This window comes from Salarias fasciatus, chromosome 13 (genome assembly GCF_902148845.1).
Source record: "Salarias fasciatus chromosome 13, fSalaFa1.1, whole genome shotgun sequence".
Lineage (NCBI taxonomy): Eukaryota > Metazoa > Chordata > Actinopteri > Blenniiformes > Blenniidae > Salarias > Salarias fasciatus.
In genome coordinates, this window is record NC_043757.1 from 4,637,260 (window position 1) to 4,651,666 (window position 14,407).

Below are 14,407 nucleotides of genomic sequence, written 5' to 3' on the forward strand. Positions count from 1 at the left end.
CCTGATATTATTGGAAAAGATGTTCAACTGCATGTATTTCTGGACTGTGGAAGAGGAATGCATGCAACAGGTCCACCGTGCATGCTCCCTGCACAAATGAGCCCACAAACAAAGGGGCACACACTGAAGAAAGATTTCCGGAGCCTGCTGTGAATTCCCAGATATGAAAACTATCCGTGTGTGTCTGCGAGCCACATTCCAGAGACATGTGTGATACCCGTGTTGGAGGGCCTGTCACAGATAATTACAGAGCTCTCCGGAGAGGCAGATATGAAGGCTTCAGCTCAGCGCTTACAGTAGGTGGTTTAGTAGGTGGCTTCTCAGTAATTTCCTCCATGTGGAGAAACCCTAATCGCAGCAAATCGGAGATTTACAGGCTTGTTTACTTGTTTCCTTAAATAAAAAAAAAGCTCATTTACGAAGGGAGTGTTCCAGCAAGACTGGAAAACAGAGTGACAACTTCCTTGTACTTGTCGTAACTTTGTTTTTCTCCCATGTCATGACCTGAAAATCTCCACAGGCTCTTTGTTAAAATGTGTTTTATTTGAATTCAAAGCATCGTGTCAACAGAAGACAAAAATGATTTTCAAATGATGTCCTTACTGAACTTTGACATAATGCATCAATAAATGTAATTCTGCTGTCAAATAAAGATAGAACAGTTTTTGTGTCATTCTAAACTGGAAAACAAGGTATAATGTCCTCTAAATGAGGTAATACTGTTTTGAAATAGTCTATTTGAAACAAGATTCAACACAAGATCAATAAATCCGAAACCTATTGTAAAGAAATAAAGACAAAGGACATAAAGAGACGCTTCCCTTTGAAGAAAGTGTCCCAAATCTGCACAGCGAGGTGTAACTGAGACACTTGTGGCACATGTTGTGAGGCTTTCCCAAATAAAACTGCTCATTTATGTAATTTTTCGTGTCAACAGTACTGTCAACGCAACTTTTCTAAAACACTCCCATTACCGTCTCCGTGGTAACGCAGGGAAATGCAACTTTCTGAGCAAGCTCGGTAGTTTTATAGCTGAGTCACCCGAAGTGGCAATGCAGCTCCGTCGTCTGTCTGCACCACACTGATGATGTTTACAGCGTGCTGTCGTCTGCGGTGTGTTTTCATGACAAAAACAAACAGCACCGTGTTTCCGTGTGAACAGAAATCATTTTCAAAACATTGTCATGCAAACATGAAACTTTTCTAAAAATATAACGGCAAAAAAAGAGGTTTTTTTCCACTTGAAACATTGTCATGCAAAGGGATTGCATTTTTTGATAGCTTACACAGGTTCTAGATAAAATGAACAGCAACATAAAAAGTTTAACTGATATTATTAGGTCAATAATTAATTCTGCTGCTGTCTGCAGTGGTCAGTTATTTATTTGGGTGAACTTGCACGTCAGCGTGGATCATTACTTAGAGGGGAAAGCAGCGCAGACAGAAGTTTTAAGAATGTGTAAACATCCTTTCCTCCGGCTGCTCCGCAGCATACCTGGCGTTCGTGGCTTTATTGGTCACCCTGGAAGAATCTCCAGCATGTCAGTCATTTCTCTTCTCTTTGACCTCCTTTAAACTCCGGAGTGGTGCTGATGATCGTCGGCGCGCTCGGTAACGAGACGGCAATTTGTCACCCGACACTGACACAGTAACTACCCTTAACCCTGGAGGAACAATTAAATCTCTATGGAAACTGTTTCCTCTTCCCTACTGGTGCACAAAACAGAGAGCAGAGCACGTGAGCGGCAGACACTTCAACATGTGGAGCACAGACCCGCGGAAGAGGCAGACGTGTACGTATTTTCAAAAGATAACCGCGAGCTGACTGGGAATTCTCCAAATAACAACGGGATAAAATGAAATGTGAGGCATCATTTTGCCCTCGCTCGTCTCCAGCTCTTTTTCCATCCCTGTAATGTGAGGAGAGAAATGACTTGCAGCTTCAGATTCACTGAAGGATCCGGTTTCAAAGCTTCTCCCGTGTGAGGCCGGATTAGACCGACTCTGAATGGATGAGTCACTATCAATGACTCCGAGTTAAAGCGGGCTTTACGTCCCGTGTGTAGAGGAAGCGTTAAAAAAAAATAGACACATCAATACAGAAGAACGAGGAAGGAGTGTGAATCTGCAGCACGATGAATCAGGGAGCGTCTGCACTGCAATATGCAAGAGAAATACAGTCGCACTGGTGTGATTCTCAATGAATCCAAAGCGTCTCTTTACCTACGGACGATAGAAAATGATATATTGTGCACGTTGCATGAGTCAGTTATGAAGTAACTTCAGAGATGAGAGGACTTACCACTGCACTTCTTCAACAAAATCAGGCTTAGACGAACAGTAGTGAGAACTAGTGGGAAGTTTGATTTGAAATAAAACATGAGTCTGAAATATGAAGACATCCCGATAAAAGTCAAAAAACAAAATCAATAAGTCCCAAGTTAAAGGTCTTCCAAGATAAAAGACGTAAAAACAGTGTCGCACGTAGAGAAGTGAGTCAGATTACTAACATGCCTTGAGTCAAGAAAGTGTTAAAACAAGACCAACATGTCCTGAAACACGGTCAAAAAAATCCCAACACAAGTTTAAAATCTAAATATAAACAAAAACTCCAAATGAGAATCACAAGACGAGACAATCGGGCCCTGAAGAAAGTGCTGAGCCTGACTCAGTGAGTTCCAGCAGCTAACAATCCAAATGAATCTTCAAGACTGTAGCAAGGTCAGGTGTTTATGTCCTGAAACGAGTGAGCAAAAGAACAGGAGCAACCAGTCTCCATGCCGGTTTCTAATCTAGATCTCACCCTGTCAAGGCCTAAGACAAAAAGCCAAAATGTTTCCATATAAAACCCACAAACTTAGACAAAAAAAACCAACAGCAATACAATACAAGGGACAAGGAAGACCTTCATGTATTCGGAAAAATGCTAGTACAACGTTATCAAGTCTGATGGTTTAAAACAAGTTTAAAATGATCCGCAGAAGTAAAAAACAATCAGAAAGCCTCCTCTGACATGATGATTGAGTTCCAGACGCCTTTTCATTTCTTTGTGAGACACTTTCCAAGTTTCTTTCTAAAACAGCACAGAGTATTTCTCCAAAACCACTTCTCCCATTTAAAATAAGTAGAGTTCCCCATTTCTCAGAGCACACTGTGGAATAACTTAATGAAAGGTCTCAGGTCTTCATACATCAGCATGTGGGGTGGATTTTACCATTGTCTCTCTCTCTCTTTCATTTCTGCATTTTTTAACAAATGTCCAACGAGTGCAGCACTGTGGGCGAAGCTAGACTCTGACACACGCACACACACACACACACACACACACACACTCACACACACACACACACACACACACACACACAGCATTTCAAAACCAAAGTCATGTGAATTTCCACACATCAGAGTGTCTGATCACATCCCATGATCCTCTCTGGGTCAAACGTTAAACGGACAATCAGCACTTGTTTTTTTTTTTTTTTTTTTTTACACTTTGCATTACATTTGGTTCCCTGTTGTGTCAAAGTAACTGTCAAACTGCAATCCAGGAAGCGCAATCAGAAGGAGGAACACGCTGTTTCAGTTTTCACGCTGTGATCGTTTTTCTCCTACAAAGCTGAACATCCAGTGGCAACGGCTCTCAGAGCTCATGATTACAACGCAACAGCTGAGTACAGTCACACTGGGCTTGACTAATTCCAACTATCACACACACACAAACACATTCTAAACCTACCTCCACGATCGTGCTCATCCTCATTTTGTTTAGAGATACATTATTACAACGTGACGTTGTGAAGGAAAAACAGTATTCAAAGAAATAGTCGCAGCATTTTCTGCTAATCCCTCTTAAAGTAGGGGCTTAAGCTAATTCTGCAATTCTTACTGTTCCTTTCAAACTAATAGTTGTACCTCACTGACGCTTGTATATTGTAAGCTTAATATCTTTTTAAGCCAAACGTTGCCGACTTCTCTCCCCAGATTAATGGTTTTAACTTTAACATAAATACAACTTTGAAAATAAGAAACTAGTAAAATGTTCCTACACCTGCCAAGTGTTTAAACGCCTTATTTTAACTCCTTTTTGATAAGATTATTTATTTTCTAATGAACTGCATGAAGATTTTTAAGCTAGCAATAGTGAAATATGTGTGATTTTGGTCACTAATGATGTTTTAACATACTTTATCATGTATAAATGGAAACTCACAGTGTTTTATGCTCATTTTATAGCATTGAAAGCTAATACTCTAAGGTGTCATGTTTCAGTGGATAATTATTTTTTGACAGTTTGACATTTTGCTGCTGAAATCATAAAGCCATTTTACTGACAGGTTTGAGAAAATGCATTTTGGAAACTTTTCCATTTACAAAAGTCTATGAAAGAAATAAAACCACACTTACTGGACAAAGAACCCCGTTTGTATCAAATCGTGAGCCCTTGAAGTTTGTCTGGGACAAACTTTAGTTCTGTATCATTAACATTGTTTCACATTGGAGGTGTGAAGCCTTTTAGGTTGACTAACTCATTTGAGAAACAACACAGGACAGAGGCTCGGCCAGGTGTGTGTGTGTGCGTGTGTGTGTGTGTGTGTGTGTGTGTGTGTGTGTGTGTGTGTGTGTGTGTACAGGCTGAGGATTAACAGCGTTTCACCCGAAGCACCTCTGATCTCTCCACATCAATGGGAGTCGGAGAGAGCGCGGACTGTGAACGGAGAACAAACAGAGACACGCGGCAGCCGAAGTCACAGGACCCAAGGACATCGCTGCCAGGATCAGGCCGCAGAGCGACAGAGCCGCTATTGTTGCTCCGAGAGGAACCTCAAACAGACAAACGACAAAGAATTTCGACCACGCCATCTCCTCACGTCAAACGGCAACTCCTGGAGAGAAGGAACACAAAACGCTGCTGTCCGAACGGCCAGGATCCTCCCGTCATTCCTGATGCTCTTCGCCAGAAAACCATCCGTTGATGTTATTTGGGGATATGAAACCGAATCAAGTTATTTTCGGTTTTGTTTTTCATTCTCATGTGTTCGAAGTGAATCGATGTCTTTGGGTGTCACTTGGAGTTGCCTCGCGCAAGAATGGCGCCATACAAATAAAGTCAACTATTTCAATCTGATTAATTTGTGAATTTATTTGAGCTGCATGAAGATCTAATCAGGGTGCAGATCTAAAATATGGCAAATGGATTTAATTCTCCACACAGCCAAATAAATAAATAAAAACAGCTTGATTGAAAAGAAGGATAAGATAAAAAAAAATCATCCTGAAATCTGAGATTTAAGAGTGAGTTTTAGGTTGAAAAGTCCTGAGGTCCAATGATTCAGGTCGCTCAGTCTTCTTCCTTGACTGGAGTCTGATTGTGATCATGAAATAACAAATGTGACCTAAAACCATTAACCTCGTACTGGTTGATCTTTTGTACCTGCAGGCCTGATCAATGATCAGAGCGAAGGTTTATTTGTGGCATTCGTCAACGGTGTTTTCTCTTTTCCATGACTGTTTGCTCTCAGTCACTCAGCCGGGTTCATTTTCCTCGGAGAGGTCTGAGAGTCTGACTCTTTCTAAAACCCCCCCGGAGGAGCAACGTCTCTGTGTTCGAGAGACCACCAGGAAATACCCACCAGAAACATCCATCTGTCGTGGTTTGACTAAAACCTGATAAGTTTCTGTGTTTACAAGTCTTATTGGAACTTTTCTTGAAAAACATAAGAAAAAAAAACAATCCAGATGGAGGAAACCTGAATGTCTTTAAAATAAAGTGAGAGTGAAAAGGGAAGAAAAAAAAAATCCCTTCTGAATGTCACTGTGAAACAGCGTAAAGTCAGCTAGTCACTGGATTTCCCACGTCTTCGTGGTGTCACTTTCACCCACAAGCAGGAAGATGTTTCCAGAGCGAAAACCCACCGTGCACAACTTTCCCTGCAGCTAAACGGCAACGTGACGAGGCCGCTCAGCAGCTTCGTGTGGCGGATGCACAGCAGAGATGAACCAGAGGCTCCTGAGGAAAGTCTGTTCTGGACTCACGTTTCCCCGGTGGGCGGGGACCAGGCTCCAAACGAGCAGCCATGGTGCGCTCAGCTGATTTCTCATGTCGGACAGAGAAACCTGAACACGTATGATTTCATGTCAAGCCAGTCAGTCACTAATAACCATTCATTTCAACCATCAGGACTTTCTCACAATATTTACAAGGAAATCTGCAGAAAATGTTTAAGACTGACCGTATTCCATGTTTTATGGCTGAAGAATTCACATAAATGGACTGTGAAAGTTTTACAAGCCTTGTTAACTCATCAGAGTTATGACTGCTGTCCGACATGCTACTTTGCAGAAAAAAGTTGTCTTATTTCCTCAAGATCACGTTTTCACATCTAAAAAGATGATTTTAGAAAATGAAGGATCATAAAACACGAACATCTATGTTAATATATGATTACTTTTAATTATGCATGTAATGCTTTTTCAATACAAACTATAAAAATCTTTCTTTCATCTTTCATTGTATAGCGCAAAAGTTTTTCCTTTTTCCCCTTTGCCATCATTAACTTACTATCTGAACAATAAAGAAGTTACCAAAAACATCTACCTGACAGACAAAGAGTTAAAAGTGGAACTGAAAAAAAAAAAGTGAAAGAAGAAAAGATGTAAAATAAATCCCAAACTGTAGAACTGATATTTAACGTGCAGTCTGTTGTAAATGTGAAGATTTGATTTGACCAGTTATTTAATTACAAATCCTTTGTTTCTTCTTGACACTCCTCAAATGAAAATGGATTCCAGGGATCGAAATCTGCAGCTGAAGAAAAACCCGGACGAGCGTCTCAGACCTCAGAAACCAGCCTGGAGGAAAGTCAGTTCAACTTCAGGAGAAAAAACAAGATGTCTCATGCTAAACCTGAAAGTCACTGGAGAGATCCTTTACAAATGATTACCATGCTTTTATTGAATATGATAAACATTGATCAGGAGCGTGACGAGGAAAGGCCTCAATGGCAGGATTGATTGATAAGCTTCTGTTGAGACTTTATATGATTGGATTTACACTGCAGGTCTTCAAACCCAACTCGGAATTTTCTCCTGTGCCTGACTTTTCTTGAAAAGCTGCAGGTTTAAAGCAGGAAGTATGTTCACCTGTATCCCCTGACAGTATTGCATTCTCTGTGCTATCTGAGGCCACTGTCATCCCTGCAAGTCGTCTTGTGTTTAGCCGCTGTTGCATCATGAATTCCTCCTCAGGACATGGCTCAGTTAAGACTTTAACCATTTAATGAACTGCAGGATTCAAATGAAACTTTAACTTATGTGTGATCTTTGGATAGAACGGATGTCTTCAAGTAGCGTGGAAACAGCGAGAGATAAATAGATTTATTGAATTATTTTAACAGATTAACCTGACTGTAGCTGCTTCGTACAAACACACTCCTAAAGCTACAATATTAACTTTCATGATATTCTGTCTGTAAATGGTTCCAATAAACTTGCTGCAATGCATCTCCTCAGTGTGACCTGACGTCCCGACTCTCCCAACAGTCACTTATATCTGCTGTCATTAATCTGTCTGCAATTCTTACTGCAGCAGGCAGCTATGTGCTTAGCTTAGAGTTTGTGTTATTATTATTATTCTGTGCAGGCACATAATGGAAGCTACTTGGTGAAAAGATAACAGTAGGAGCCACGAAGCCAAAATGCAGGTTTGTTTTATGTTTATGTCTGTTTGCATGTGGACACTGTTAGATTACGCGCTTATATGACCAGGCTGCACTTTCAATTTCAGTTCATTCTGAGGGCGAGACATAGTGAGTGTCACCATCTGCAAGGGAGAGAATTCAAATTAGCGTTTTGAGCGCTTGAGGACAAACGGCTCTAAACGGTCTTCTTCCTGTTTGATTGTGTTTGTTATGGCACGGCCTGGATTTCAACGTGGAACTGTTAGACAAGGATAAATGGACGTTTTAGCACATCAGCGGTCTCAACACGTTTCCACGATCAGCCACACTTTCTCACATCCCAAATAGCTGCTGCTGCACAAAAGTTAGGGTTCAGGGTCTTACCCAGGGACAGTTCCACTCATCGAAGGGCTAAAATGAGAAGCTGAATATTAGGACTGGAAGCTCTGCTGATCCAGAGACGGTATAATAACAATAACACATAATATTTGATATAAGTAACCAGAGCAGCACCATGCAGACCTGAGGCTTCATTATTTCCATGCACTCATCAGCATCTGGATGCTGCTGGTGGATTTTGCCGTGAGTCATCTTCTCTGTACTATTTAAGATCAAAACCCCACCTCCGTGCATGCAGCATGCAGCATGCATCAATGTGGGTTAAACCAGCTGCACTGGCTTCTACCTGTCTGCAGTTGCCTCAAGCGTCCTCCCCCCAGGAAGTCAAGACGAGCTTCAGATTGACTCAAGTGACTCATTTGTGTCGAGGGAAGAAATCTGCACATTCAAAAAGGAGTGAGAAGTTCTCTAACTGCTCCGCCGTGATCCGTTCGTCTTTTAGACCTCACTTTTATGACCTGGTGCGACAGACAGAGTGCGTTCCTGTTTTCCCTCCCTCAATGGATTTATTCCCTCATAAAGCACTAATGTACGCGTTATCAGAGAGGACCAGCAAAGATCCACTTCCTCATTTACTGCTCATGTCAGATGTGAGTCTATCACCATCGCTCATCAGTTCATATTTCTTTTATGACTCACTGTTTTTTATATTCTGCATTTCTGAAATGAATAAAGTACAAAGGGAAGATTGTTTTGAACATGTTTTAATTCAAATAAGCTTCCATATTTTTTTTGGGATTTACATCAAATGAATTAGAGCATTTTTTGTTCATAAAATCTCATTTTTTCCTATTTAATGATCCAGAGACTAGAGTTACTGCAAATAGCATGCTTTGATTTTCTATGATTTCTTTATATATAGAAAGCAATTTTATACAAATGAGTTTTCAAATTGTTCAATGAACTTTACTTTTTGGGATTTCATCCTCATTAAAGATAGTTTTTCTTTACAGACATTCCTCTGAATCTGCTTGTGAGTCCTCCCTTCACACAAGTAATCATTTTCACTGTTATCTTGTCTTTCTTTTAAAATTGTACTTGACAGAAAGACACGTGGAATCATCCATCAAAGCTCTGCGGGTTGAAACAGCATGACTTTCCTTTGATTGCTTTCATTCACGTACAGATTGTTCACCTTTCCTCTGTGTGTGTTCACACGTCACTGCAATAGAAAAATGCCTAGAAGTTCACAATATTTTTTCAGATGTGATTAAAATGTGGATATAAAAGTAATACAACAGGCATGGTGGGGATATCTGGATAAATAAAATGCAAAATTGTTATATAATATATAGAACAGCTTTAAAACAAGACATTATTTTGCAGGTCAAGCATGCTAAGCATTCTGTGTTTGTCATGCTCTGCATTCACAAGATGCTTCAGAGTAATTTCAAACGGCCTCGGTTTGTTCATTCCAGCCCAGGGTTCAGATGACACTTTAACAAATAACCGGCAGCCAGCAGAGGAGCAGCTCTGAGGCTTGGTTTGGTCAGAACATAAATCAGATTAGAGCATCTTCATCTCCTTCTGTGTGCCAGGTGTTTCTTGGTATTTTATCTCTTTCTGCCTCCTCGTTTCCTCCTCAGGTCTCACTGTTCATTTGCTAATCAGCCGTATCTGTGTCGAAAGCACACGCCAGTTTAACCGTCGGTTCAGGAAGAGGAAGGGAGAAAACGTTATGGTCCAAGTGTCTGCAGTGATTGTCAAACCCTGACACGAAATCTGTGTGAAAAAGAGGAAATTCAGCTTCAATGTGATCATAGTCCGATGCATGTGTGTCACGCAGCGCTTCAGAGTTACCAGAGATGCAATCAGGCAACAAGAATTTGACGATCCAAATGATAAAATTAAGTAAATGAAATTAAACATTCAGACTACACAGCTTCATCCAAGAGCTCAGTGTTGTGTACATCCTCATTTAATGCTTGACTGCTGCGTTTACACCACAACTTGTACGTAAGCGGGAGCTTTTGTTGGATTTTTGGTGTCTGTGTGGGCTGACACTTCTTTAGAGTCACATGGTCACACGCTCACAGCGAAATTGTTTCCCGGTTGGAGCCCGGATTCAGTCAGATAGCCTCTCAACGTAACCGTAAAATAAAGGCCATTAGTCACCATAATGAGACTTTAATGCTCTCATATTTCCTGCATTTTTATGTACTTTTAATGGCCGAATGTCACGTTGAGCAGAAATCTGAGTTCTAATCCACGTCAGGACTTGCTGTGCATAAGTTTGCATGCTCTCCCTGTGCACAGGTGGGTTTTTGTTGTTTACTGTGGTTTTCCCCTACAGTCCAAAAACTTGCATGTTAGGTTAACTGATGTGAGTGTGTGTGAGTGTGTGTCTCAGTGCTTTATGACTGCTTGACTGGTAAGTTTTCACTCTTGCTAAATGCTAAGTTTGATTTAATCGTTTTGTGTGCTGTGAACCTTCACTTCTTCATTCTTCTTCCTCAGCAGCCTGTATTGGTCCTGCTTTGATCAGATCTGATACAGGAGCGGCTGGGTGGTGGCGGCGGTGGCGGAGGCGACGAGAAGTGGCAGCGTTTCCTCCGCAGACACCTTCGGGTGATCACATACACGGCGAACAACAGCCAGCTGACTACCTGACACCGAGGAAGGCAGCAGGAGGAGACACCCGAGTCCTCTCCGCTCCTTCACGCCGCCGTCATCCTATCCTGTCGCCGCTACCTGGAAGAGCAGCGCTCTGCTGGAGGCCTGAACCTCCGCAGCCCACATCAGGGTGCGGCGTCCTCACACAGGAGATGACGATCAGGGAGAGAAAGCAGCCGACATTCCCTGTGGAGCAAACAGATTGTGCAAATATATCAGCATCAACCATAGTTTTTCTGGACAGATTGTCATCTCATGTAAATATTTCATGATTAATTCCTGTGATACGCTTTGAGTGTGCACGAGTGAGGAGTTCTCCGCCTGCATGCAGCTATACTTAGGAGTGACAAATAGCTGCTTGTTGAGATTTCACGTGCCTTTAATGACATGTTCTTATTTTATATGATTTATTTAAAGATTTATGGTCGTCCTGCATCGTGGCGGTTCAAGTCCTTATTGGCCTTTGGTATATTTTTGTGCTGAATTTGCATTTAATGTAAATGAAGTGAAATTCAAGTGGATCCTATCTTGACAGGTCCTCCTCTGCTCTACCATCCCAGTAGGACACAGTGGAACAGAATGCCTAGAAAGAACCAAATAATAAATAGAAATCGGACTTTGTTACAGCCTGCTGTCCATTTTTAATGATAATGTTAGTCGTGTGCAATGAATTTCCTAAGTAAAATAAGCTCTGTATCTATTAACCCACTTTGATACTGTGAATATAGAATCCCCAAAAACGTGTGATATGAGAGCATTTTCCTCTTTTTAGGGTTTCTGACAATACAGGGGGAAGCTTGTGTTACAAATGTCATGTTCATATGAACAGAATGAGGGACAGCACAAACCCCAGGGCTGTTGCAATAGTTTATGAATCACTGATTCATTCAAAGAATTGTGAACTATGCAATGACTTATCTTGCACCATCTCATTCTGCAGTAAACTGCCCATGCACTTTATTCTGATGCAATCTTTTTTTATCAGATGCACTTTGTATCTATCTTTGTGTAGCAGGTCACTTGTTTTGTCTTAGCGCACTTGTCTTTAAATACTATTTATTTTTATTCAACTCTTTTATATTTATGTCATTATCTTATTGTCCTTTATGCACTGAATGGGTCGGCAGACAACTTTGTTGTTTTTGGAAAGAGACAATGAAGACTCAAGTCTATTCTCTGAAATACTGACACAAATCTCTATTTATTTGACTCCGGAAAGTTTTTGGACATTTGTAGATATCACGAACCATAAATGGTTACTTTAAAGGAACTGTTTTCACTGTTGGATTCATTTTACTGTTTATTTCATCCATCCATCCATCCATCCATCCATCTATCCATTTTCAACCACCTATCCGGGACCGGGTCATGGGGGCAGCAGTCGAAGCAGAGATGCCCAGACTTCCCTGTCCCCGGACACTTCCTCCAGCTCTTCCGGGAGGATCCCAAGGCATTCCCAGGCCAGCTGAGAGACATTGTCTCTCTAGACTAGAGTGTCCTAGGTCTTCCCCAGGACCTCTTTCTGTTGGGACATGCCCGGAACACCTCCCCAGGGAGGCGTCCAGGAGGCATCCTGAACAGATGCCCGAGCCTCCTCAGCTGGCTCCTCTCCTTGTGGAGGAGTAGCGGCTCTACTCCAAGCTCCTCCCTGGTGACTGAGCTCCTCCCCCTGTCTCTAAGGGAGCGCCCAGCCAGCCTACGGAGGAAGCTCATTTCAGCCGCCTGTATCCAGGATCTTGTCCTCTCGGTCATGACCCAAAGCTCATGACCATAGATGAGGGTGGGAACATAGACTGACCGGTAAATCGAGAACTTTGCCTTTCGGCTCATCTCCGTCGCCACCACAACAGATCGACCGCATCACTGCAGACGCTGCACCGATCCGCCTGTCAATCTCCATTCGTCAACCACTTGTGAACAAGACCACAAGATACTTGGACCAGAGTCTCTCCACCGACCTGAAGAGGGCAAGCCACCTTCTTCCAGTTGAGGACCATGGCCTCGGATTTGGAGGTGCTGATGCTCATCCCTATCGGTTCACACTTGGCTGTGAACCGCCTCAGTGCATGATGGTCCGGGTTTGATGAAGCCAACAGGACAACATCATCTGCAAAAGGCAGAGATGAAATGCTGTGGTCTCTGAACCGAACCCCCTCCGGCTCCTGGCTGCATCTAGAAATTCTGTCCATTAAAATTATGAACAGAACCACTGACAAAGGGCAGCCCTGCTGGAATGCAACATGCACTGGGAACAGGGCCGATGTTTATTTTAGTGGACAACAAAATGTTTTGCTTCAGTTTGGAGGCTGTTTTAGTTTAAATTAAAATATTGAACTGATATTTTACATTTTTTCCTGATTAAGTACATTACAAATTAAAATGACGGTTACTCTCAGTGCTTGTGTATATATATCCACATATATATGCTATCTATGTATATAATAGCAGCTACAGGATCCCAAAGAGATATTTGAAAATGAAAAATAAAGTGGTTTTTGTCTATCTTATGCATCAAGAAATATGACGAATAAAAAAACATTGGAAAATGGAGGCAGAGTAAAGGAACAAAAGACTAGCGGCTCTATTTTTGGTGCAGCTTTAATTTTATACAAAGTAGATAAGATTATGTTGTATTTTTTCATAAAAGAAAATTTCTATAATAATGTGGATGCACGGTGGCGTGGTGGTTAGCGCTCTTGCCTCACAGCAAGAAGGTCCTGGGTTCAAATACCGGCCGGGGCTCGGGGCCTTTCTGTGTGGAGTTTGCATGTTCTCCCCGTGTGTGCGTGGGTTCCCTCCGGGTACTCCGGCTTCCTCCCACGATCCAAAAACATGCATGGTAGGTTAATTGGTCACCCTAAATTGCCCCTAGGTATGAATGCGTGAGTGAATGGTTGTCTGTCTCTATATGTCAGCCCTGCGACAGATTGGCGACCTGTCCAGGGTGTACCCCGCCTTCGCCCACAGCAGCTGGGATCGGCTCCAGCCACCCGCGACCCCGAAAGGGAGCAGCGGCAGAAAATGAATGAATGAATGAATGTGGATGATGACGACTCCAGCTAATTTCCATCCCTTGGAAAACCAACACCAGCCACACAAAACCACACAGGCAGAGGCTGGAAATGCAAAGAGATGGATGAAAATAGATCCAGCACAGAGAAAAAAACTCAGCAACCTTCATCTAAGATGCTGAAGTGTAACATTTACGATGCATCATATAATTCAATATTGAGGAATAATGTTGCTCTGTTCAGATAACCGTATTTCCTGCTTTCAGCCGTTGCTCTGAAAAAAAACTGAGCACTGTTCTAACATTAGTGAACACACCCACGCTCATAAACAGCCAAGGAGACAAAAGCCCTGTGCAGGTTTTTCAGGTCTGCCTGGGATTTCTGAAAGAGCAGACAAAGCTCTGGACCCCCTGTGAGCTCTGGCGTCCTGCAATTCTGCTCAACCGCTCGGGAACAGACGTGCAATACCTCAGACTTTACTGCGTCTTTAGTCTTCATCTCAAGAACTCGAGGAATGCATTGCCAGCTTATTACAGGTTTTATGTCCTCCACATGATGAAGAAACCCTGGAACGATGAGCTCGGTGGCCTCACAGAGAGAAGAAAGTCCCCTCCAAGAGACGAAAGTGAACTTCCTGGCAGACTTCAAAGAGTCTGCCTACTCTGTATAATTACACGTGAACCTTGAGATGATTATTTATGAGCGCAG